Source organism: Varanus komodoensis, unplaced genomic scaffold (genome assembly GCF_004798865.1).
Source record: "Varanus komodoensis strain SLA01 unplaced genomic scaffold, ASM479886v1 scaffold8, whole genome shotgun sequence".
In the NCBI taxonomy this organism is placed as follows: domain Eukaryota; kingdom Metazoa; phylum Chordata; class Lepidosauria; order Squamata; family Varanidae; genus Varanus; species Varanus komodoensis.
Genome location: NW_025336481.1, coordinates 37,454,006 through 37,480,331, shown reverse-complemented (window position 1 = coordinate 37,480,331; position 26,326 = coordinate 37,454,006).

Below are 26,326 nucleotides of genomic sequence, written 5' to 3'. Positions count from 1 at the left end.
CTCTTCAGGAAGGCTTTTGTACAAGTATGCTTTGCAGGAATTTTGGAGGAGCTTCTGTGGCTATCCTATATGCTGCTCCTTTCAAATAAGCCCCACACTGAATTCAGTGGGACTTATTCCCCAGTATAGGATTGCAGTCTAAATTAGCTCGAATTCAATGCAGAGGTCATAATGTGTGACGTTACGTAGGCTTTTTGTTGCACAAACATGCATGGAGAAAGCGAGCGCATGCATAACACGTACACCCATGGATTGTCACGTGTGAGAAGGGGCCATTACACAGCCCAATGCAATAAAGGTGGTTGTTGTTTATTTATTTATTTATTTAAATAATTTGTATGCCGCCCAATTGTGCCACAGCACCTCTGGGCGGCTCACAACACAAGATAAAAATGCAGTAAAACACATTGTTCCTTGACTCATTTCCAATCTATTGTGTTTAAACTGGCATAGAATGTCCATTAATAGTCAGAAGGCCATGGTAACAAGACACATGGTCCTGACTATTCTATTGCTTCTGTTTGGCATTTAATTATAATAAACAGTGCCTTGTTACTGACTGTACTGATGTGACTTGGTTCCTGCTCCTGAAAGCTTACTGTCTATAGTGACTTATTTCCCCACAGCCAGAGATCATGTGAGACATGCAAACAAAGCCACACCATCTTACCTTGTAAATAAAACTAGAACAAGGTCATAAACCATCATTTTTATCTGTTTATAGGCCACAGCTTGGCCTACACAATGTATCCAGCCTAGGGTGGCCTGCAGATGAATATTAAGAAAACAAAAATCATGACTACAATGAAGACATAGAAATTATGAAAGGTTTTACATATCTCAGCTCAATTACCAATTCAGAAGGTGTCTGTAGCCAATAAATCTGAAGAGAGAGACTTGGAATGGTAGCAATAAATGAACTTGAAAAGATCATCAAGTTTAAGGACATTTTATTGGAGACCAAGGCCAAGATCATCTACACCGTTGTATTCTTGATCACTATGTATGGGTGTGAAAGTAGGACAGTGAAGAAAGCTGATGGGAAGAAAACTGATGCATTCAGAACATGGTGTTGGAGGAGAGCTTTGCAAAGACCCTGGACCTACAGAAGGATAAAAAAGCAGGTCAAATCAAGCCAGAGCTTTCCCTGAAAGTAAAAATGACAAAACGGAGGCTGTCAGAGTTTGGACACAGCATGAGAGGGCAAGGCTTCCTGAAAAAGACAATTAAGCTAGGGAAAGTTGAAGGCAAAAGAAGAAAATGAAGATCAACTAAGAGATGGATTGATGCCATGAAGGAAGTCCTTGGATTTACAAGAGCTGAGCAGGTCTGTCATGGAAGGGACATGGTGGAGGACTTTCCTACACTGAGTTGCCATAGGTCAGAGATGATTTGATGGCACATAACAACAAGAAACCTACGCTAAGGTACATTGGGAAAGCTTCTGACACATCTAGCTGTTCGATCTGCTGTCCAGGTGCTAAGTTCTGATGGGCATTTTCAAAGCTATCAAGATTGTTCTTGCATTTTAAATTAGACTTTGGCTGAACAATTCTTCAAATAGAGGGCAGCTTTGAATAAAAGGCCATCCTCAACAAAGAGGACTCGTGTTCACCACATCCTGCCTGCCAACACTTTCACTCTGGCTCATGAAATCTTGTGATACTGCTGTGAAATACAGCGCCCATCCATGGATCTATGACTGATCCCCCATATAATTTATCTGGGCCGCCAGATGTAAGAAACATGTATGTAAGCACACAATTATACATAATGCTTTGCCTGAGCTCACATGGTCTAGCTGTAAAATATTTTGAACAAAATGGCCTTTGTTCGAGATGGTATAACACGTCTTTATAATCAAATGCACATTCAACACTCAGGCAGCTTTGACTATGGGGTGGTATATTTATTTATGTTTATTTATTAAATTTGTATAAAATGAAGTAGAAATGAAATAAAAATCACCACCACCACCACACCATCTTTTAAAAACAAAATAACCCCTGAAAAACATCCTTGCTCTACAGGTGAAGCTTTTCCAGGGAGAAAAGCCATACTGGGCAGACTAGAACACATGGATGAATTAGCTATTATATTTGAGTAGAAGGTATTCTTGTGCAATTAAATTGGGTGGTGGGTTAACTTTGTCTGTTTTTGCTAGATGGAGCTCTGTGCCCTTCCGTTTCTGCAAACATGGAGGTGGGAAGCAATTTAGTACAGTGCAGGAGCCCAAAGATCACTGGCATTCTGTAAAATTACCTCCCATGAAGAAGCAGTGCAGTTAAGCTGAATGGGTAATTTTAATGGCATCCATATAACTACTAGCACTGCTTCATAAATCATGATAATTTAAGACTTAAAATGCATGGTCCAACATAAATCTTTATATTAAAATATTTGAAATTTTGTGGCGCATAAATGTTATTGGTTTGTGGCTGTGGGTAAATGGATTTGCAGCCACAAATCTTGCCACATTCACACCGCTATAATAGGATTCTCTCCAGAAAATCTCTGGAGAAAATTTAGGATTTAGAATCCAGAAAATGTAGGATTCTCTCTAAAAAGAGAAGATAAAATTGGTATTGAAATGGACCTCAGATGCAATAAAAATATTTTCTTATAATTAGATGTCTAAGAAGAAATTGTCCTGTATAAGCCTAATTAGATGATTTGAGCATGGCCTGAAAAGTGTCAGTCCCTGGAGAGATATGGAACTAACAAAGACATGGACAGCCAGAAGAGATGAAAATATAAAAGAAAAACCACTGAGATTTACTGATTTTACTGCTCATTACATATTTGTGAACATGCAAGAGGAATTTTCTAGAGTGGAAGAGAAGGAAGTAAAAAAAAGAAAGAAAATGCAGGCAACAAAGTAGAACAAAAACTGCTCCTTTAGGAGAAGTGAACGCCGTTCTCACACGCCCGCCCACGGCACTTCCTCAGCCCCCTTCTCCCATCGCTGCATTTTGTGGGTAGCGAACCAGGACAGAGTGCCTAGGAAGGAGCCTTCCCCTGGGAAACTGGTGCTCAAATCAAAAGTGTTGAAAAGGCCCTGGCAGAGATGTCAGGCGGACTGGAGGAATTGGCAGAGTTATTTCCAGGCTTATCAGATCATGTTCCACTTGTCTGAATACTCTTGTTTTACTTCTGTGCATCAACACAAACTCAGCTGCCAGCACCGAAAGAAAACAAGGCTCCTATTTCTCTCACACAAAGGGCTCAACTGTGCATTTCAGAAGGTGCCCCTCCATCCCCTTGCCGCTGTCCTTCTTTGTTTTGTTTGGAAAGATAATGCCAGCTGGGCGATCCTGCTGCCATGCGCTAGCAATTGAAGTCTATTCATCCTCATTTTTTATTAGCTTATTATTTCTTTTGCAAACCTTATTATGTACAACAATCCTGAGAAATAAATAACTAATCAGAGACAGATAACATTTCAGTATTTCAGGATAGAATAAATTTATGGCAAGGTTCAAAGACACTGCTTTTAAGTTCCCAAAGTATTATTATTTTTCTAATTTATTGCATTTCTATACTACTTTTTAAAAGCAGAAAGACTTTAAAAAGTTGAAAAACATTTGAATTAGGAGTTTAAATGCTTATATTTTACTAGACTTGGCCCGTACTTATTATAGCAATGTCATATTGACCACAATGACATCAATCTTCCCCAACTGGTGCCCTCTGGCTATATGGGACTTCAGCTTCCATCAGCCCCAGCAGTTGGGCCAGTAAGTTGAAATGTGGAGGGCCGTGGTCCAAAACATCTGAGGGCTGCCATGGTGGGGAAGGCTAAGTTGCAATGTTGCCCTTTATTTGAATGAAAAGGGATTTGTGCTTTTGGCACGCCTAACGGGATAGGAGTTCAGAAGCATGGCTATCTTTCAGGGAGCCTGAAGCCAGCTGCTCTCCTGGGTCCCACTGCTGTTGTCCTGCCAGGCAGCCTTCCCCCCTCCCCAGCCCTTTTTAAAACCTGGTGGTGGAGGCAGCTTCTCCCCCTTCTTCCTGGCTGGTCCTTGGGCTAAAGGAAGAAGCATGGTGGCTGGGTGAGCGTGTAAGTTGAGTGGGACACTTTAACACCCCATGTTGCTGAGAGGCAAGGATTCTTTTCAGGGTTCAGGAGGGCGCAGGGGCAAAGGCTCAGGATTTTATTGACCAGAGGCCAATGAGAAGAATGCGTAAAGCTGAAGAAAACAAAGCAGACCCCCAGCTGCAAAGATCAGAAGATGAAATTCCTACTGCCACAGGGAACCCCTTCCAGATCACTGTGGGTGTGACCCCAATAATGGCCTCTCCGTCTTTAGTATCTTTCTGGATCAGCCTGCCTCAAGGTTCTGAACTGGAGGGTCCCAGGGTTATACTCCAGGGACTTTGGGAATCCTTTGCACTAAGCTAGCAGAGATAACTCCCATCCCAGCTATTCTGCAAATAAGAAGCTGCCTAACTTCGAGATCTTGACAGGGACTCGCCTACTGAGTGAAGAACTCCCTGTCTGGATGCACACAGTGTCTGAGCAACACTAAGCATGCAAAGGTGGAGAGGCTCATGTGTCCCTTTTACGTTGGAGCATCCTAAGCTGTGGTCAGGTCAACATTCCAAGTGATTGTAGGCCATCTTGCAATTGGGGGATCTTGAAATTATATCAGTACATTGAGGGAATAGGAGTCTCTGGAATGTACCGTATTGCAACAGATACACTACTTGGGGCAAATTTCTACTGGCTTTCCAGATGCTGGGAAGCTGAGACAGGGAAGCAGTATAAGCAGATGGGCCTTTTGGACAGCCATGGACAGTGAAGAAATGTGGAGTGCTTCCCACAGTCTGAGACTCGTGAGGGCAAACCTAGCTATGATGGCAGCAAATGTGCAGTTCTTGTGGGATCCCCAGGCTGGGGCACTTTGGGGTGCAGTTGTGGGAGATGGGTTATTAGTCCCCCGCATGTGCTTTTCCCCTCCCTGTCATGGCTTCTTCCCAGATATTTTTCTTCTGGTGGGACCCCATGTCCAAAAGTAAGGGGTTAAGGAGTTTCAAGGAGAAAAGCACCCACAGGGGATGCATGGAGGGAGCAGTCTAGTTCTTGCTTATTATAAGGTTAATACACCTTGTATTTATCTCTGAACAGAGGCAATTTGGCCATCCAAGAATAACCATAGAAGAGAAAACCATGAGAACCATGTATATTTAGACTGGCATGTGAAACAATCCACTTATGTTGTAATTCACTGGCAAGAGAAACCATGTGATGTCTTACCCTTGTTGGTCTGTCATGTGGTCTGTACCCAGTTGTGGCATTTCCGTTTTGGTACCTTTGGTTTCCTGAAACCATGGAGAGAATCAACAGTCCAGGCCTGGGATCTCCATTTTACCACTGTTTGTAGAGAAACACCATGGAGTTCGGTAGAAATAGTGGCTGTGGAAGTGGATGCTTAGCCATCCAATCTCTATTATCCCCAGCACCTTAGCAAGACATGCATCATTGTCTGCCTTATTTCCATAGGTTGAGTCATGGGCCTGTCCCCCTGTTTACTTTCAGAGACAGGACAAAAGTGGGTAAATGAGCAGAGGGAGGAGAGGATATCATGGCAAAAGTATGCATTATTGTGCACCCCCCCAGACAGCCGTAGCAGGAATATGGGTCACAGATTCTAAACAAAAAACAAAAAACATACATGTTCCTTTGGGGGATGGGGTGGCTAGGAAGTATGCCATGATGCAGTACACTCAGGAGCGGGCAAAGGGAGAACCTGCCTCAAAACTGCAATGGACCAATCAGGATGAGGTTGTAACAGCGCAAGGGAGGAGATGTGTGGCAAGGGCAGGAGGATGGAGCGGGAAGCATGGAAGCCAGTTGCGCAGGGATCCACAGGGTCATCTGATGGGTGAGCTCAGGAAAAACTCTACGACATTGTGGAAATGGCACAGGAGTCTTTGCTGTGATGTGTGAGCCCAGCCACTGTGTACACACCTCTAGGCTGTGTTCTCCCAGCATGGGTGTGCCCTGTGCAAGCTTCCTAATCCTGTACACTAAACACACCCAGGACAAGAGGAAGATCATCCTGCTGGCTTGCCTCCTTCTTATGATCTGTGTGCTTGTAGACACTTCTGGGAAGTTGTGCAGATCACGTACAGGGAAAGAAGAGCTGGGGACATGTGCAGGTGATCCCATGTCCCCCTGTTTGTGAACTCGGTGTGCACATGTTTAGAATGTGTGCATAGTGCTCTTAATTCATGTACAAACAGGAAAACAGGTACTGCCTAATATCCACAACTGATTGTCAAGTTTTCATTTTTTTCATTTCAAGGAAGGAAGGAAAGAAAGAATAATATATATATAATTACATAACTCCCTCTCTCCCTCTCTTCCAGTAAAAAAAAAAAAAAAAAACCTAAAAAGGATAGCAGTATGGTTGAATGCAAATACCTTGGGCTTTAGAGCTGTTTATTGATTTTTCTATGGTTTCAAAGGAACATTCATCATGCAAAAACTTAGACAGGTGGCACAAAAAGCCAAGGAATAGAAGGGCTCTGGCTTGTCTTTAGCAGCAAGATTTAGGTCACAACATTTTTGAAAATTTGTCAATAGACTCACCTCCCAATACCCTTAAATGTGGTAGTACAGGTGAGAAACCTTTTAATGATAGGTATTTATATAAGTATTTTACAGTGATCTGATGCTCAGAAAGAAGCACAGCATTCCAGAATAAGACAAGATAGCGAGTAAGGTACGTGCCGGCTCTTTACAGAACAACACTTTTGCTATGATGTTCATTTAAAAGGGCAGGTCCTGGAAAGCCAGTAGAATATTGCAAGCAGGGAGGGACATTTGGTTACATTTGGAAAGTCACTGCGTGGAAATACAGATAGTTCAAAAATTACCTTTTAAGAGTAGACATTTTATACTAAATATGGGACTGAAGTAGCCACTTGCTAGCTTTTACAGATGGCATTTTGTTTAAAATTGAAGTGCTGCTAGGAGACCATTTTGAAGACATCTTCTGTTTGAAGGGAATGCTAGACCAGAAATTGGCCTTCAACAACACTGGACAGGAGACTGAGCAAGGCACAGACAGGTCACCTTTTACACTATGGGAAGTTGAACTGTATTTCTGTTTAATTACAATAATTGCAAAGCTGCATACACAGAAGCATATGCAAATTCCTGGGCTAGTTTGCCCTCTTTGTATGTTATTCACAGGATCCTTCCTAGGAGTAGCTATAGTGGGCATTCTGCAAAGTAATTTGCTTGTTGGTAAGCAACACTTGCATTACAATGAAAGCTGAGATGTTAAGGAGGAGGAAATGTAAGAGAATTTGTTACTACTGTGCAAATTTTCTTGGGCAGGCTGGCAGAATTTAGATGCAGAGTTGATTGCTGAGCTCTGGAATTTGGCAGCACATCTTCTGAGATGGCCTGGCAGAATCTGTTCAAGTTTGGGGGGCATGGAACAAGGGTCTCTGTGGGCTGGTTCAGACACTGCATCTTCACCGAACTGGCATACAGGTCTTTCCCATCCACCAAAACGCTCCCTCTGCCCTCCCTCCATATCTATATGGGGACAGAATGCCCAGATGTTCCTACCTACATGCAGATCAACAAGCATAGGAGAAAATCACATGGTTGAAAAACAAGCATGTTATTTTCAGCTGCAAGAACAGTATGTTTGCAGGCATCCTTCAAAGGTTTGGCCCTATGTGGATATGTGTGGGTAGTGGAATACACTTGTCCAGTTTTCCCCAAGCCATTAGGGAACCCTAAGAAACTTGCTGTTATTCTCATCCCTTTGGCTAAGATCAAGTGTGGAAACTTGCTGTTATGCTGAGCAATCCATGTTACTTATGTACTATTGTATTTCAATGTATTTTATCATGTTGTAAGCCGCCCCGAGGTTTCGGCAAGGGGCGGCATAGAAATGTTATAATAATAATAATAATAATAATAATAATAATAATAATAATAATAATAATACTTCTGTAGATTAGCCTTCCCCAATTTGCATCCCTCCAGTTGTGTTGAGAGCTGGAGTAAGCTGTGGTCCACAGATCTGAGGACACGAGGTTGGAGAAGGCTACAGGGAAGATCAAGGGCAGGGGAAAATCCCCAAGATCAGGTATAGCTGCTGCTTAATGCAATTAATCAATTAATGCAATTGTTTGTAACATTATCTATCTGCCTTTTGAGGTTTGAATGCACAGGGAATATTTACGGTTAGGGTTGCCAACAATTTTACTGGTCTTTTATCTGTCTTCAACAGCAGCTTGATTTGCAGATGGGAGAAAGTGTAAAACTTTCCATGCCATTTGTGGCATAGAAAGCATTAACTGCTAATTTTTGCAGATCAAGCTATAGTAAAAAAACTAAAAATAGGTAAGTTTCCTTTAAAAAAAAATCTGGTTGGTTGGCAATTTTGTTTATAGCTCCAGTGGAATTCCATTTAACATCCATTTGTGTGACCACTACTAATAACTTACTTAAGGTTGAGATCATTAAGCATATATTTGCCATCACTGCTGACGTCTAATGAACCAAATGTTTCCAGTGGCTTATTTCCAGGATATACTCATTGTTTCTTTCTGTTTCTTTCACTCCATCTCCCCCCACAACTCAAATTCATTTGTGCCTTTCATCAGTCACTCTGTTTTAGCTGCTATGGAAAGACAGATGAATAATTATCCAAATAAAACTTAAGAAGAGTCATTTAATGGGGATGGGGGTGACATGAAAAGGGAGCTGTGTGTATATTTGGGATACAGATACCTGTAAAAGATGCAATGGACAGCCTGATCCAAAGCATGAATAAGTCCAAGGTGGGTAGTATTATAAAATCCAAGAAGCAATGATCAAAAAGGCAATAATAAACCATATTAAAAACAAACAAACTAAAAGCAGACAGAAATGCCACAGAAACTAATCTGCTAATTTTAAAAATGTTTGCCAAAACAAAGGTATTGTTCAAAGGCTGCAAATGATTTTTCACAATGTAAGTTCGCTACTGGACTGACTTTTAACAATTTAGCTTCTGATCTCTCTCTCCCTCCCTCCCTCCCTCCCTCTCTCCCTCCCTCTTTCCTTCCCATGAAGTCTAAGAAGGGCTTGGACATTGTAAAAACTACCAGTGCACAAGTTTCCAGTGAAAGACAGCTTAAGTTTCTTCTCCTACCCACTCTGCATGCTATTCCTTTTTTCCCAAGCAATCAGCAACAAAGAACTTTTGTTTCTGTTTTTCCTTTTTACGAAATAAATGGCAGCAGCTGCAATGCTGGTATGACCCACCAGTTAGGTCTAGTTGTAACCACGTCAAGGACGTTAGATTCAGTGGTCAAAGACCAAGGGACTCATATTTCCAGATATCCTTTAAGAAATGGATAGGGGAAAGCCCAGATCACTGAAGTCGCTAATCTAGCAGCCAGAACTGCCCAACCTGGGCAAGCCGCCTTTTACCACAAAGCAAGCATTTCCTTTACAGCATCATGTTTTTATAGCATTGTGCTGTCCATTTTTCTTCAGCAGCAATTGCCTGTTGATGTCTTCCTCTGGGCTGGAATGATATTAAGGTTGTTGCAAAAGCAAAGGCAAGAGGTCACATAACAGAAAGTTTCATATCTAGGTAGATGCATTTCATATATATTCATTGATATGATTGATGCAATCTCCATTTATTTATTTTCCACTCTTTTTCCTTCCAAGGAACTTGAACTGACATACATAATTCTCCTCCTGTTCTCAATCTTATCCCATCAACAACAACCCTAAGAGGTAGGTTGGGCTGTGAGTCTGTGACTGGCCCAAATTCACCCAGTGAAGTCCATGGCCAAATGGGAAACTAGAACTCAGATTGCCTGAGTCCTAGTCCCACACTCTTAACCATGGCATCACACTGGCTCTCCATATACATCATATATGGAAATAATACTAATATTTTTATACCACTCCCCTGGGCAGGTTACAGGAGTCCATAAAACAGATATTAAAGTACAAATACAGAAATTAAAAGAGAGTAAAACACAATAAAATATATAACACAAAAATTGCATTTAAATATTGAAAATGCAGAAGTGTTAAAACCAAACTATGTGTGTATGGCTTTCCTTTGCCATACTTCTTTATTAATATATATTAAGATTTCACAATAAAGTAACAAGTATTATTATTAGTAGAAAGTTGGCTTAATCTATTCTTAGAATGTTAGACAGGTAAAAGCAGAGATGACAGTGACTGTTGAGCTAATCAGCTTCCCCGGACCATATGCAGAGAACAAGACACACCGATTCTCATTGCAACTACATGTGTGGGGAGGAGAGGTTCGTATCTTCTTTCTCCAGCCATGATCCTGCCAAAAACTCCACACACACACAGACATGCCTTCTCTATCAATGGGAACTCCCCCCTTCCTATTTTACATGTGTGTCAACTGATGTGCTGGGGAAATACCACCACTTTCATGAGGATGGCAGCCAGGAAAGGAAGAATTCAGCTTCCCCTTTCCCTGTCCTGTGGTACTGACGGAAAATCTCCACCAGCGCACAGCCAGTGTTGCGTGTTTGGAAATGTAAGCCCCCTGCGTGGTTGCTAACCACACCATTAAGTCAGATCTAGTTTGACTGCTCAGTCATCACCTACTCTCTTTCCTGCTCTGATCCTTGCTCAGTGTTCCCTGTCATGAAAGTGCTTTTTTTTCTTGCTTTGTGTACCTTACTCCAGAGCACTGCTTACCTGTCAGTCAATCCCACTGATTTTAACGAGCCTTTCTTATCAGTAGGTATGTCTAATGCTGCAACATAGATATAATCAGAATAATTTGATTTTTCTTCTTACATGCTAGCCCAGTATTGTTAGAGTTGGTACTAATAATTATCAAGAATATGTCAAGATTTTGTTTAAAAGAAGCCTTTTACCGAAACTGGACTTCTTTCGTAGCAAAAGAAAATATACTGACAACTTTTTTCCTTTCAAATCCAAAGCAAGCCACTTTTATAGATTCCCGAGTGTGTAGCAGGCAACAGTGCTTTGAAAAGGCATGGTTTGCACTGTTGCAGACCTGTTAATATTTAGTCACATACTTTTAAGAGACATGTGTGCAGATTTTCTTGGACCCCTGGAGAGGTTCACTCTTGTAATCAGCCGTTGTTTGTTCTTTCATTTTCATTTCAGTAACAGTCACCTATTAAATTCAACAGGCAACATGCTCTATTCTGCTCCAAAAGGCTTCAAACTGGGGCAGGAGGGAAAAAAAGCAGCTAAGCTAATCTAAAAGCAGGAGAAGTCAAAGTGAAAAACGAAAACTGCAAAGCCTGCAAAATGCAAGAAAATATTTTTTTCCTTGTGATTTGTTTCCAGGCATTAAAGGGCTTTCCATGAGATGCCACAAGATGAAGAGTGAATTGAATCAAGAATGCTACATAAATTGTGGGGTATAAATATTCTTCATTGGCATGCACATTCTTGGACCTACCTTCTTTGAGCAGTGTGAAACAGGACTCAATGCACCCAGGTTTGGATCCCTTAACAAGGCCATCGTTGGAAGTTTTGGCATTCTGCAATATTTGTATTTATGCACAGAAATAAAGGTAGGACATTAGTGGAAGCACAGCTTCGGCTGCTTTCACAGATCTCCTGGGAGCTACCCCCACACTCTAAAATGCTCCCTCTGTCTCCTCCACCAGCCCAGCTTTCTCTGTGTTGGTTTCACTTCTTCCCTTTCCAAGCCCTCTCCAAGGAGAAGCAAGAATGAGGAACAGCTGCCAAATTCTGGTGAGCAGGGTAGATTAAGCTGTACTCAGAAAAGCAATTCTTACCATCTCACCCCACTGCCCTGCCATAAACACATCAAAAGATGCCTCGGTGTCTGGTGGTGAAGACCAGGTGACCCCACTCCATTGGTGGGTAACTGTCAAAGTGTAATCTCTGTGTTGTATAGGCTTGCTAAAGTGCCTCCCTAACCCTGGAAGTTCACACATGTAACCTTTTGTTTACTTAACTTGGCCAGCCTGTTCAAGGTAACTTTAGTTTAGAAGGCCTGTCAAAGGCATCTAAGTAGAGTGAAATGTAACTTTTCTTTATGGTGCTGTGACGTGAATCCATTCATTTTCCTATCCATATCAAAGTATCCAATCACCTTCCTGTGTATTGTATTCACTGCCCTTTTGTGTATTCTATATAACCCTACGGAAACTAACATGGGATATTCCTACTTAGGCACCCATGGATCCATGCATTCAATTGTAAACAAACCTATTTGCCCTGACAAGAAACTGATTTCCGAGCCTCTGAATTGTGGATTGTGTGACAAAGCAAAGAAGCAGAGGGAAACAGAAACGCAGTGGTGACAGAGAGGTGAAATTGCTGGAGAGATCTTGTCCTAGGCTCTCCTCAAATCTGGAGCTAGTGTTGCTGATCTCCCTTCTCAGATGCACTTGTATGGATTCCCAAGTGTGTATCAGACAAAAGTGCCTTGAAAAGACATTGTTTGCACTGCCTGCAGACTGTTTATTATCAGTCCCAGGCTTAGTGTGCAATGGATCTTAACTTATATACCCTTTTAATCTGCAGTTCTCTGTGTTTTATTTTTCTTGAGAAGCATTGCAGCTTCAAGTAATCCTGTTAGAAATGCATCTTTCTATGTGTAAAAGCACACTCCAGTCCTTTCTCTTTTAAGTATCTGATCAAGCCTCTGTGACATTTATTAACCTTTTGTGAACAATAAGCACACAATTATGGCCTAATGGTTGAATCAAATAATGACTATAAGAAAGGAAGAGAACTGGTGTGGGTGGATGATTAGCCAATCAATAATGATATGAATTACAGTTTAAAAATTAGATGTGGTAGATAGTTATTAAGAGTGTAATTATTCATAAATGTGCCTAATTATTCATAATTATTCAGAAAGCTTATTACTTCCCTGATTGTCATAAGTGATCTCCAAGGCCAATTAATGTTTGATTATGGCCATAGGACTCATATGTTATTATTCTTCATTCTTTTTCCCCTTCCACCCCCTTTTTGTCCTAGAAAAAAGAATCCAGAGAAAACCAGAGGAAAAGTGTCAGGTTGACTGGTCTTTTAATGGAAGCTGCTGCTTGTTTTTCCAATGTTTTCCTTTTGTTTCTTCTGCTGCTGGTCTATTTTCCTCTGCTTGTTGCTGTTGCTGCAGCATTGCAAAGCATTGCAGAGGAAAGACTGGCATAATGTTTTGAGAGCAACAAAGCTGGTGTGAGGTCACCCTCCCCATATCCAGTAGAAACATTCTTGGACTTTGATAGAAAAAAAGTTCTGTAATATTTCAGCATTTCAAATAGGAAGGGAAAAGCCTTCTGTGGAGGGCACTGATTGGCTAATGCTGAGGGTATCTCTAATACACGACCTCTCCCAGTCCCCAAAATAGATGTGCATTTCTTTTTAAAAGGCTTGCAATTTGTGTAAATGAAATGGCGAGATGAAATCATACATAGACATGAACAGTATGTTTGAAACAAGAAAAGAAGAGCCAGAGTGTTTGCTGAATCAGGATTTGGCTTGCCAGTTCCTAGGGTTGAAAGTAGCTCCTTGCCACTCAGAACTAAAAAGCTGTGCACATCCATACAGTGCTGAATGACAGAAATATAGATAAATTTGTGGCCTTGAATGTACTGGTTGTTCTTGTTTAAAATCCCTTGGCAACTTTATTCTATTTTACTTTATTTTACATATACTTTTCTTCTTTTTGTATTCTGTTTATGTTAAGAGAGAGAGAGAGAGCAAGAGCGAGAGAGAGAGAGAGAGAGAGATTTAAAAAACCTAAAAAGCAGGGATACAGGACAATTCGAAGTATAGTAGAATTGGGCTGAACACTTTTTCCACCTATAGTTCCTTCCCTGCTCATGGGAGGGAAGGGTAGGTGAAAAGTCCATCACATGCTTTTGCATTTTAAGCTGGGAGCTTGCGGAAGGTGAAGAACCTAATATGACCACAGTTAAACTCTTCCGTCTATGTTTATTCCCAAGAATATCAGACTAAAGGGAGAAAAAAGACAGATAACCAATGCACTTGCTTTGGGAAGAACCCCAAAATCATCCAGGCTCTCTGTGTCATTGTGTCCGTAAAAATCCAAGATTTTTGCAGGTTACAGCCTGCATTTATATTTAATTAATGTTGTCTTTAATTCTTTGCGCGTGCGCATGCATGTGTGCATGTGTAAATGTGTGTGTGTATGTGCGTACACACACATACACACACACACACACACACATGCAAAGGTTTTGTAAGAGACGAAGCATCATTTGCTTTTCACATTTTCCTTCCATTAGAATCATTAAATTTCAGGACAGTATTAGTCACTGATAAATTAGCATATAGATGAGTTTTGGGGGCAGGGAGGAGGAGGTGATGGGTTATGAGAATGCAGTGCTACAATATAGAACTATTTGAGTTTTTTCTGTACCCCATGCAAATGGCTTCCTGAGCTTAGGACCACCAGGAATGCAATCATTTCTAGGTATTTCCATTTTTTAGAGCAATAATAATTGCTCAGAGTAAACTGCACTGATCCAGTGTTACAAACTGAACCTTCCACTTATCCCTCCACCATACTCATCTCCTGTTTAAGCAAAGAACTGGCCAGATTGTGATAGATCCCCAAATTTACCTCTCTACACTCATGTTAAATTGGTGCTGTGGAAGTTAGCACAGGATACATTGGGAAGTCCTCCCAAGCTATAGATCAGTCACCTTCAATTTCCTGCAGTGTGAACTTAGCCCCTTGGAGGAAAAGCTGCATCTGTGATGGACTTCCCCTTTGTCTTTGCTTGGATAGCAAAGAGGACACATTGTGGCCGCTTTGAGTTCTTTGTAAGAAAAAAGGTGGGTTAGACATCCAATAAAGAGAAAAATCAGCCTAGCGGTGCCAGGAAGCCCCGCGTGCGGGGACAACCATTCCCTGTACCTCTAGGCTGCTTTGGTGAGTTACTCTTAGGATCCCGCGCTGGTTGGTGAGCTGGTTGGATGTTCCATTGCATGTTAAAAACAGCCGACTATTTCACAATCTCTTTCTGCTTGGTTCCCTAATGCATACGCTGAATTCAAAAGTGGAGTTAATCTGATTGTCTTGCCCAGCTTGGAGTTGGTCTTAACTCCTGTGCTAGTCTGCTTGGTACACATGCCCACCTGTTCATTAAGGAGTGGAAAGGCAGCACTTTGAGGAGGGGCACCCTTCTCTGTACACATGTGTGAGTTATTAAATATTAGTAAGATTGAATTACTATTTGATAAGGCCTGTTAATATATGGGTAGTAGCAGCCTATTTCTGTGAAAAAGAATGTTTTGCAGGATGTTCTGCTTCAGAGGGTGGAGGTGCAAACATACTGGATTGTCATGTCATTCCAAGATCTTAAGCATAACATGCATTCATTATTTTACTATGTTTCTATGCCACCCAATGGCAACACTCACTGGGCAGGTCATAATAATTAAAGTTATAAAATATGATGCTATATATAATTACAAATGTTTACATGGATCTGTAAACATAATATAAAATGCTCAAAAGGGGAACTATGGTATAAAACCAAGATGAAAAGCAGTACTGGTGTAAAGTTTAAAATGCAACGGGCTTGAAAAGAACAAAACTGAAGGGCCCAACATTCCTGGGGGCATAAAAATGCCTTTACTTGGAGTCAGAAAGCCCATGGTACACCTCAGGTGAGTCTCCCAGGCTTGGGCTTTCCACAACCGGAGTGCCATGACTGAAAGGGCCGTCTCTTGCTTTGACAGGAACCCCAACCCTAACCCTAACTCACCCTCAGTCCTTGTGCATGGGTTATCCTGTCGTCTGAACTCAATCAGTGCAGGCCAGAGGCGGGCAAATGTTAGGCCTGCATGTGTCCTTGCCCAAATTCCACAGTCCCTTTGCATGTGATCAGTCTAGACCTCCGGCAAGAACAAGCTGTCCCTCCGTGGGAACCCACTGCATGGTCAGGAAGCAGGAGAGAGGAAAGAAATGGCAGAAAGAGAAAGGGCGTGATCCACAGAGAGTGATCCTGTCTGGTCCTGCTCACTGCTGGCCTCCAACAGATTACAGCTCTCAACTGGAGAAGGGATTGCCCAGGTGTAGTCAGACAGATAGACCAGGGACCCAGCTTGGTATCAGGCAGCTGCCCATGTTCCTTTTTCATAACCTAAAATGCTCACTCTCTGTGTACACTATACTGACATCGGGATGGTGGTCAGCCTGTTTGATGGATAGGTCAATATTGTCAATTTATTTCAGTTTTGTTCTTTATTCCTGGTCCAGGAAGTGTGTTCTATAAAATGCTTTGACCAAGAAAGGAAAAAGGGAGTTCTGTAGTGATAGAAAGGACCAGCTCTGGTCTCAGTACCACACTAGGATTTTACATTGTCCCCAGCCTCTGTTTTTCAGGCCTCTAGTTTCTAAAGTACTGTTTGTTTATTTACTCATTTATTGCATCACCCACACATAAGAAGATACTTATTTTGCTACTTTCATTATCAGCACAGGGTTTTTTGTTTTGTTTTGTTTAGTAGCTTCTGATTGCACCCCCCCCCCCGCCTTATATAATATTGCAGCTGTCCTGGTTCTCAATGAGTATTATTCTGGAAGAACTGCAGTTTAAAAATCTGTTACTTTTATTTTCTTGTATTAATAATTGTTTTACAGATAACATTGCAAGCAACTTGTGAGGAGTTCTGGACCTTACGAACAGCTGTTAAGAGAGCCAAACAGAATGGCAAGGTTGTAATTCAGTCTCAGGGCTGAAAGATTCACTGCCACATAGCCAAACCCGTAAGCTATATTCGTACAGTGTGGGACATTAGCAGGATCTCTCAATTGAATTACAGTATTGTATTCCACCTGGGACTCAACACTGTAGTGTACTTAACAGTGTACTACATAAAGAGGTCTGGGAGTAATGGCTCTTTATAGTAATAAGATTTTTTTGTTAAATCAAAACTAGGATTATTAAATGGCCATTTCTGTGACATAAATGGAGCTTAAACATACTGCTTTGGAAAAAAGGTGCACTTGAGTAAAGCAACAGTGTTTTGTTACTTTCATTAACAATTACTAGTATGTAAAAAAAAAAATCTAGAGCTTTTGCAGATGGGGAATAGATGAAAAGTCCATTTCAGTTTTAAAATGGTTTCAGGTTTCCAATACAAACAGTTTATATTGACAATGTTTATGTTTGGATTTTTGCAATGGATTCTTTTTAATTAGGCAGCCAAAAAGTAAAATCTTAGAGCTAGAACAACTAAATTACGTGTCTGAGTAAATGTCATATGTATTTATTTACCTATTATTTGTGTACTGCTTTCCAATGAAATTAGAGGAATTAAAATAATAATATAGCAATAAAATAATTACTATTATGATGAATGAGGATTATATCAATGATGATAATAACACCAATGGGTTGTTACAGTCATTACAGGAAATGAGTTGTATTATTTTATTTCAGTTGTCTTATCTCAAGAACTTAAGTTCATCTCACTCTGCCCTTGTGTTCCCTGGCCTCTTGTGTGTGGGGCATTTGCCACCCCAAATAAAATTGCCCAATGCATCATGGTTCGCAGATAACCAGAGAGTACCACTGACAGCTGCCATTTGCCACTCTGCCTGCCTCCTGCCCTAAAGATTTTCTTTGGGGCAGAAGAAGGCAATCGGTTGGGCTCTATTGCAGCCCATCCCTCATGTGTGTGAGCAGGAGGGGCAAGAACAAACTGAGTGTGGGGGTGCCCAGTTGGGGGCTGCAGTACAAGCCACCGTGGTACTAAGAAACCATAGAACAGACAATTGCTTCTGTCTGTGGCTTCTGAGGACCAAATGTACCAGGCTGAAACACCATGATGGGGTTCAGACGACACAGCCGACCAACTGTGGTAGCAAATGACTGTGGCATGTCATGTCCTATCAGTCCATCCAAGTAATAAGATATAAGGCAGAATACAGAAATGGGACTGTCCCATCCCCCTAGAAGTAGCCTTTGACTCATCCTAAGCAGAATCCTCTGCCGCACTCTGGGGAACCCAAGGATTTCGGTCATAGCCACCAAGAGGGAAGAAGCATAGCTTCATAGAGTTTGAGGGAAGCCGTGGGCCATCTAGTCCAGCCCCCCACAGGGAATGGATAGCCCCAGGGGATGACTATCCACCCTCTGCTTGATGGCCTCAGCATGCAACACTATCCTAGGCAATTGGTCGCATGGTTGTACCACCTTTCTCATCAACATGTTTCTCTTCTCATCAACAGGTATTTCAGCCTATGGCAGGAACAGCCTGTCCTCCTTGTGAGTTACTTTACACAAGTGCAAAAAAAGGAAACTATAAAAGATAAACATGGCTCACATGGCTTTGTGTGATTCTACCCCTATAGGCAGCTTAAACTTAACCTTAAATTAATTAATTAAAATGTATGCGGAGTGCTATGTGATCAGCATAGCCCACACAATATTGTTAGCAGTCACAAAAGTCCTTGTTGGAATCATAATCCTATGCTTAGCTTCCATGTTTAGGATTGTACTGTGGATGTTGGTTTGGGCTCGAGGGAACTGCAATGGAGTGTGTTCCTCCCCACTGCATTAGATAGAACCAAAACGAAAAAGTCCTCTTCTTTTACGATAAAGGCAAGGTTTGTGGAAAAAAGCTAGACACAACAGAAATAACTCACTCCCATATATTTTTCTTTTTAATTAATATTTCATGATCAGTTAACCAGCAGTCTGTTATCCTCCTAATAAAGCAAAGGTATTACAGCCAATAAAAAAATATTTATGGCCACTTTTTTATGTTTTAATCAAGGGCAAACCTCTCAACATATTCTTTTTTAGCTGCTTGACATTGCACATGATTAAGGGAAAAATAGCTTTTTATGCTAAAAAGGAAATGCTCATTGAGGTTAGTTAATTAACACATCGTCCTTTAGAAATGCCATAAATCCACTGTAATGAAAAAAGAGCTGGAAAGAATAGCAGGATCATTTTGTAGGGAAAGTTTGCACTGGACGCAAAGTTGGCTTGGTTCTGGACACCTTGTCTGGTGCAGCTTTTGTGTCTTGACAGTTGCATGGCAAGCTGAATCGCAGCATTTGTTGCCTGAGAAGATACACAGGCAGTCCTGAGTTACGAATGAGTTCTCTCCCTGAGAAAACAGAAATTTGTCTTTAAGTCAAATTTGTAGGTAAGTTGGATCATGTATAGTCAACCCTACACATTTGTGGAGGTTAGGGGTGAAGGGCTCCTGTGAAAGTAGAAAAACCACAAAAATCCCTAGCTTCCCCTTCACCTAAACTCACCAGTGCCTCCGCCTTGTAGCAAGGAAATGCCAGACAGATTTCTATTTCTGGATGGGCAGGGCAGGAAGGCATGCTTTGGAGGTCTCCCTTCCTCTCCTTTTGCTTTCTTTCTCTTGTTCTCTATGGTGATACTTTGGAGGCCTCCCTCTCTCCCCTTTCACTTCCTCTCTATGGTGATGACAAGGTTTTGCAGTACTTTTTAAAAATTAATACTTTTTATGGCATTTCTTCATAAATATGGGTTGTTTGTAACTCAGGTGTTCATAAGTAAGGGACTCCCTGTATATACATAATGTCAAGATAGCAAATCAATGTCTTTTTCCTATACAGGGAAGCAATGCTAATTTTATACAATCACTATGTGTTATAACAACCTATTTTTTCTGGATTTATTTCTCTAACATAACCATTCCCTCTTTTTAGTGTGTGGTAATAGAGATAAAATTGGGAGGATGGAAGTATTTAAAGCTTTGAGATGTGTTGAGAATTTTTCAGCTGGCTTTCTAATGCAACCCCATACCCCATTCTTGGCTTTTGCTATTTTGAGAGAAAATGGAATGTTACACCTTTTCTGCATTGATTTACAGTTTGCCATGAAGGTTTGTAGTGAATATCAGTGAGTTTTCTTTCCAGTCATCCTAACTTTGCCATCTTTTTTTTCCTTTTTTTGGTGGTGTGCACGGGGCGGGGGTAAAATAAAAGTGCAACTCCACTGTCACAATTTTGCACAGTATCTCAGAGTGGCATCAAAAGAGCCTGACATGCAATTCAACCCTATGCATATTTATTCAGAAGTAAGTCCCACACTGTTCAATGGAGCTTACTCTAGCTAAGTATGCATAGGACTGCAGCCTCATTGTTTGCTAAAAAGCTCTTAGAATAGCCATTTATGGCCAGATGTTCACGTATATTATTGTATCTGTCACGTATTTGTCCATACATTCGGCTGGATCCTCCTTGGATCCAACAAGAGCATTCCATGACAATTGCATTCATAGAAGAGACAGAAGACATCTTTATTTATGTATTTAAAACTTTTATATCACATCTGCTACTGGGGTCTTGGGATGGTCTCACAAAAAAAGCAAAATAAAGCCCAACATCCAAATAATTTCTTATACAGTAAAACCCCACAATTAAAATCATAGTCAGGTCTTAAAAGAATGGGAAAATAAAAAGGTCTTAACCTGGTGCCAACAATAATAGAGTGTTTTATTAAAATAAATGAAATAATATAGTAAATCCTTGCCCAGTTTGTGGGAATCAGCTTCCCAAAAACCACAGCTCAGGTGTCTCTCGTGGGTGGAGAGGCTGCCATGAGAAGGATGGGCTCAGAAAGTCCACTTTTGTCAGCATGGTGGATCTGGAATAAATCTTTATGCAGCCTGTACTTTGCTTTGCATGCTGTGATGGCTGATATTGTGACAGCAGTCTGGGCTTGCTGAGGTCCCTGTATGGCTAATGAAAAACGTCTTTCAACCAAAGGACTGAATTACATTTTGGAAAAGTTCTCAGAGGCCACATTCCAGAAGAGAATGGGAACAAAGTCAAAGGGAGAGGAGCCACCTTCTCCTCCAATACCAAACTTCTTCCATATTTTACTTTTTGACAGTAACTAAACCTTAAGCAAGGCATTAAAACAGAGGAAAGCCATGAAGCCAGTAAACAATTAGTAGCTGGGGGAAAGGGGGTGGAGTCAAGGGGAGGTGTGTGGCCATTGAGGGATCACTGGAGGACTGAATCGGAAGCTTGGGTAGCCTAGATTTGGTCCTAATCCTTTGCACTCCTGCAGTATGTTGTCCCATTGCATGGGTCCCATTCCTTGTTTTGCACAGTCCAGTGCTTATGCAGCGGCTCAAAGGACCAGCCTTTTATTCCTTGCAAAACCTTCTTTGCTTTTTTGCTTAGGATCATGATGATCACTTTCAAAGGCCACTGATTTGAGAAATGGCCCATATAATAAGTGCTGACTGAACAATTACTATACTAGCGGGCTAGTGGCGTAGATGTTTGCTCTGCTAATTGTACTTAATTTACTGTGACTTTCCCCTAGAGGTTCCTGTTGATTTGAGAGTGTTACGATTCTGTGCCAAGATATTCCAGGGGGAGAGTGTATCAATTAAAACACTCAAGAGAATCATTATCAGAGTGTTCTTTACAACAAGATGCTGATAGGCCCAGACCATACCGAAGCTGGTATGGAAACTCATAGCCAGCCATAGGGACTATGGCAATCATTATGTAGCACAGGGGTCTCAAACTCAACTTACCTGGGGGCCGCTGGAAGTAGAGTCTGGGTGAGGCTGGGCCGCATCAAGTATTCCACCACCGCGGTGGGGGTGGGCCGCTCATCCCGCGGCCGGCCTGGGTGCCGCCGGCGCTTTGAAGGCCGCAGGGCCCCTCCCCCGTGCCCCGGCCGGCCCGGCAATTGGCCCATGGGACACAAGTTTGAGACCCCTGATGTAGCAGGAAGTCCCATGGAGTCAGTGCCACTCATCTGAAAGACCCTTTCTTTGCAATCAGTTTTTTCTTACTGGGAGCACTAGCCCAGCCATTCGGTTAGTTTTTAGAAGCTGTCAACCAGACATTTTTGGTAGTGCAACACCAGAAGCTTGGGGGAAAATTGGACAACTTGCAACCATTCTCCTGCTGCAAATAAGTCAATTTTTGTGCTTGAGATTTCCTTTCAATATCCTACTGGAAGGTGCTAATATTGCAGGAGACCTTCAGTTCTGGGAAAGCCCTCTGCACGGACTCCTTCCATCTTTCTTCTCTGTTTTTCATTCTTGGAAGAAAGAAAGAAGTTATTGATCTCAGACCATTATATTAGAGGTACGTAGAAGAACATTCTCCACAGCAAGAGCAACCCACTTCATGTCTGATTATTCCCCACTGTCTTTTCTTCTGTCCAAGACACACCTGCATTGACTTTCTGCATTGTGAACTAGCAAACTCACAATTGCAGTGGAAGGCGAGGTTCTCCTTCATTGATGTTCAGGTCCAGGGTATTTGAAGTTTAGTGTATTGGTCAGTCAAAACCAGCACTTGAAATTGTGACTTGAAAAAAAAAAGTAGTGCTTCATTGAATCTTACAAAGTATCACACTTCTATAAAGAACCATATGTCAATATGTTACATTTTTCAGTTTTAAAAATGAATTTTATTGTGAGTTTAAAGATCAAAACCAAACCAAAAACAAAATTAAAATTGAGAAGAATAGTGCTATAGTTTTCTTACATGAAATCTGAGTTAATCTATTACAATGAATACACACACTCACACACTCTATGTAGTCTCATTTCTTTTATGTATGGTTTATTGGCCAGTCAAAAGCGGCAAATGAAATTCTGTCTACAAGAAAATAAAAAGCACACTACAATGAGTATTTATTGTCACACCTGCACAAAGAGCCATATGAGCTAGTTTATTTTTTAAAGTCACCTTTAACGTACAAATATTCTACAACAGTTTCCATTGCCATAAGTTGTAGTCCATATAGAATGAATGCAGTATATCTAAGCTTTCACACTGTATTCAGTGGGACTTACTTTCAAGTAACTGTATTTAGGATTGTTTTCCTAGCCTCATTTTTAACTGACAGAGCTGAAGACTTTGAACTCATTTCATCATTAAAAATGGCATCTGCTGAAATCCAATTTGCAAAATGTCTACCAGCTTGGAAGGTCATTGTTAAAGAAACTTCTGTTTTACACTTCAAGGCAGATGTCAAAAGTAGTTAAACTGGCTCATGAAGCCACATCTTTTACCCCTTTGCCCACTGTCTGCTTCACGCTAGTCCCAGCTGCCAAACAATAAAGTGTTGGCTCACCTGCCTATTTTGCTTTCTCTTTGTGAGTCTCCTCTTGAGATAGAGATCAGTGCAAGGAAAGGTGAGAGAGAAGATGGATTTTTAGGGGTCTTGTGAAAGGCATTTTGATGAGAAACCAGGTGTCCTTAATGCCTGCCACAAGATTTATTAGAGTCTTCTTCAAGCAGCTCATGCTGAGCATTCCTGAGTAATTAGAATGCAACATATCAATAGATGGGCACTGACCTTTTCTTGTGGGCCCCTCTGAAGTGTTGGAGAATCTGCATTGCATCCCTCCATTTAGTCAACTTCACCTTTAGTGTTGCACCCTGGTGGATATTTTAAGACATGTTGCCATACCAGAAACATTGCACAAAAAATGCATTGTGCTACACCTGATTTGGTTCTTCTGTAAGGAGCAGTTATTTGAAGCTTAAACTTAATAATACCATCTCAGTGAGAATCTGTGGATGACAGAAAGGAAAGGTAAAAAGTTCATCTCACTTGCAATGTATGGATGACCCATACAAACTGTCAAGAGATTCTCTGTAAACTAGGACTGAGCTGAAACTGCCCACTCTTCTCTGTGAGGAAAGGGTGCAGTTTCATGCTAAATCAGGGACACAGAAAGCATTTTCCTCTGACCTGATTTTAATCAGTTTGCTGAGATCAGAGCAAAATGTGGATTGTGTTGGAGCATGTTTGGCAGGGAATGAAATAATTACATTGGTAACATTGAAAGGGAAAAATGACATCAGCAAGAAAAATGACATCCAGAGAGTAAGTTAAATGGCGACCAATTAGGAACAATATTATTTGCTTGGATTTAATAGACTTAACAAATTGCAGAAGTTATCATTCAAAGGCAGGAAAAGTATATTTCCTAAACAATAATTTTGGCTTGCTAAGGAAAATATTATGATAAGATTCAGGTATATGCATGGGAATATGACAAATGCATATTAGCACAAAGTCTGCTGTTGGTATTTTTACTCATTTTTCTTCCCGTCATCTGGAAAACAGGCTTGCTAATTACTCTCTTGCTGTCTACTGTGTGAATGTCAAAGGCATTTAACATTGAAGGGTAAAAGAGGTGCTTAAACACTTAATTGACCTCAGGATTCCACATGACCAAATTCAGATGTGCTCATTTACCTGCTATAACTCATTAATACTGGATGCAGGCAGGTGTCTCAAGGCTTGGCTCAAACATCTGAAAGGAATGGTGCACTGAAGCATCCTAACATTTCTTGTTTACAATCAATATAACTGAAATGGTTTTATATGGATTAAAAGCCTGTTTGAAAGAAGAATCTACAGCATCTATAAACATTCTGCTTGTGTGCACCTCTTATTTAGGATCATAGTTCTGAAGGTACAGCAGGAAAGGTGATTGTACTTGTTTTTGGTCAATCACTGGTTCTCTCTAGCCCTAAAAGACACATGTTTATATAATTAAAATGAACAATTTCTAAAACTCTTCTTCCTGCTTTAATGGCTTAAAGTTAATTTACACTTTTAATACCAGAAACTATATCAATATTTGCTTTGCTGCTCAAAAACATCATATGCAATGCTTTTCAGACTCAGTTGATAGATAGCTTCCATCTAGAGTTGTAACAAATATTTGTAATTTTCAGTTTCCATCTCGAAATGTGCATTCTCAGCAGGAAAGAATTCATGTTGCAACAGTAGTCAAAATATGCCAAAAAGAAAGCTTTCATTCTTAAAACCAATTGCCCCATTTCCCCACCCCTACCCCTGCTGTTTCTCTCTGGCAATGAGTTTTGCATAAAAAGATAACATTCTTCAATACACCCAATCACATACAACACAGCAAATGGAAAGATATGTGAGCAAATGTCAATAAATAGTGACATGGTTCAGCACAGCCAATCAGGTATCATGCCATGTGGTATTTGTATTAATAACAGACGTGCTAGTAGCGTATTTAAGAATGTGAGAACATAACAGCCCTGTTGGATCAGGCTGTTTCCACCTAGCTGAGCATTCTGTTCACACAGCAGCCAGACAGCTGCCTACAGAAAATTCACAAGCAGAGGGTGAGCAGCATCACTCACGTTTCCCAGCAAGTAGCATACCTTCTCATAGTGCTTCTGATCATGGAAGCAGCAAATAAACGTCAGGATGAGCTGAAGACTAGAGGACTCCCCTTCCCCCACCCCATGAATTTGTCCAATTGCCTTTGAAAGTCATCCATATGATCTATCATCAATATGTCTCATGCAAGTGAAATCCTTAGTTTAACTATGTGCTGTGTGAAGAAGTACTTCCCTTTCTCTGTCCCGAATCTCCCACCGATTACCTTCATGGGATGATTGCAGATTGTAATATTATGTGGGAAGGAGAAAAAGGTCTCCCTATACATTTCTCCATACCATGCTTAACTTGCACACATCAATCATGTCTCTCTTTACTCAGCTGTTTTTAAACAATTCAATCCTGGCTTGTAAAGGAGTTCCTCCAGCCCCTTGATCATTTTAGTCACCCCTTTCTGCACCTTTTCAAGCTCTACACTATCCTTTCTTTAGGTGCAGTGACCAGAACTGTACACAGTATTCCAAGTGTGGTCACACTGTAGACTTGCAGGATGATATTGGCAACATTATTTTCATTTCCTTTTCAAATAATGCTAAACATGGATTTTGCCTTTTTCACAGTGCTGTGCCTTGGCATTTCCATGTCCTCCAGAACCCCAAGAGCTCTTTCTTGGTCAGTTACTGACACTCTGGTAGCATTTGCTTGTATTTCATGTTGGTAATTTTTGCACCAAAATGTATCACCAGGGCTTTTTTTGTCATAGAATGCACCGGAATGGCGTTCCGGCACCTTTTTTTCCAATGGATTTTACAAAGTGATTTTGAATCGCCTGTCGGTGTAGCAGGTCAGCAGCAAACATCATTAACATGGTGCTTGCGGGCTGCTTTTGTGTCTGCGCCACCCAGCTTGGGACGCTGCTCAGCTTGGGATTGGTGTGTGTGGTCACGCACTGAGTGCTTACTGCCGGCGGCGACGTGAGTTCCGGCACCTTTTTTTTTTTTTATAAAAAAAGCACTGTGTAACACTGTATACTTACTTACATTGACCAGTGAGTTTAGTGCCACAGAATTCAAACATGTGGTCAAATGTATAAAAAGGGTTTTTTTTTAAAGCATAAAACAAAATGGAAAAAGGATAGTAATGTCGATTCAGCCCCACTTCACAATCT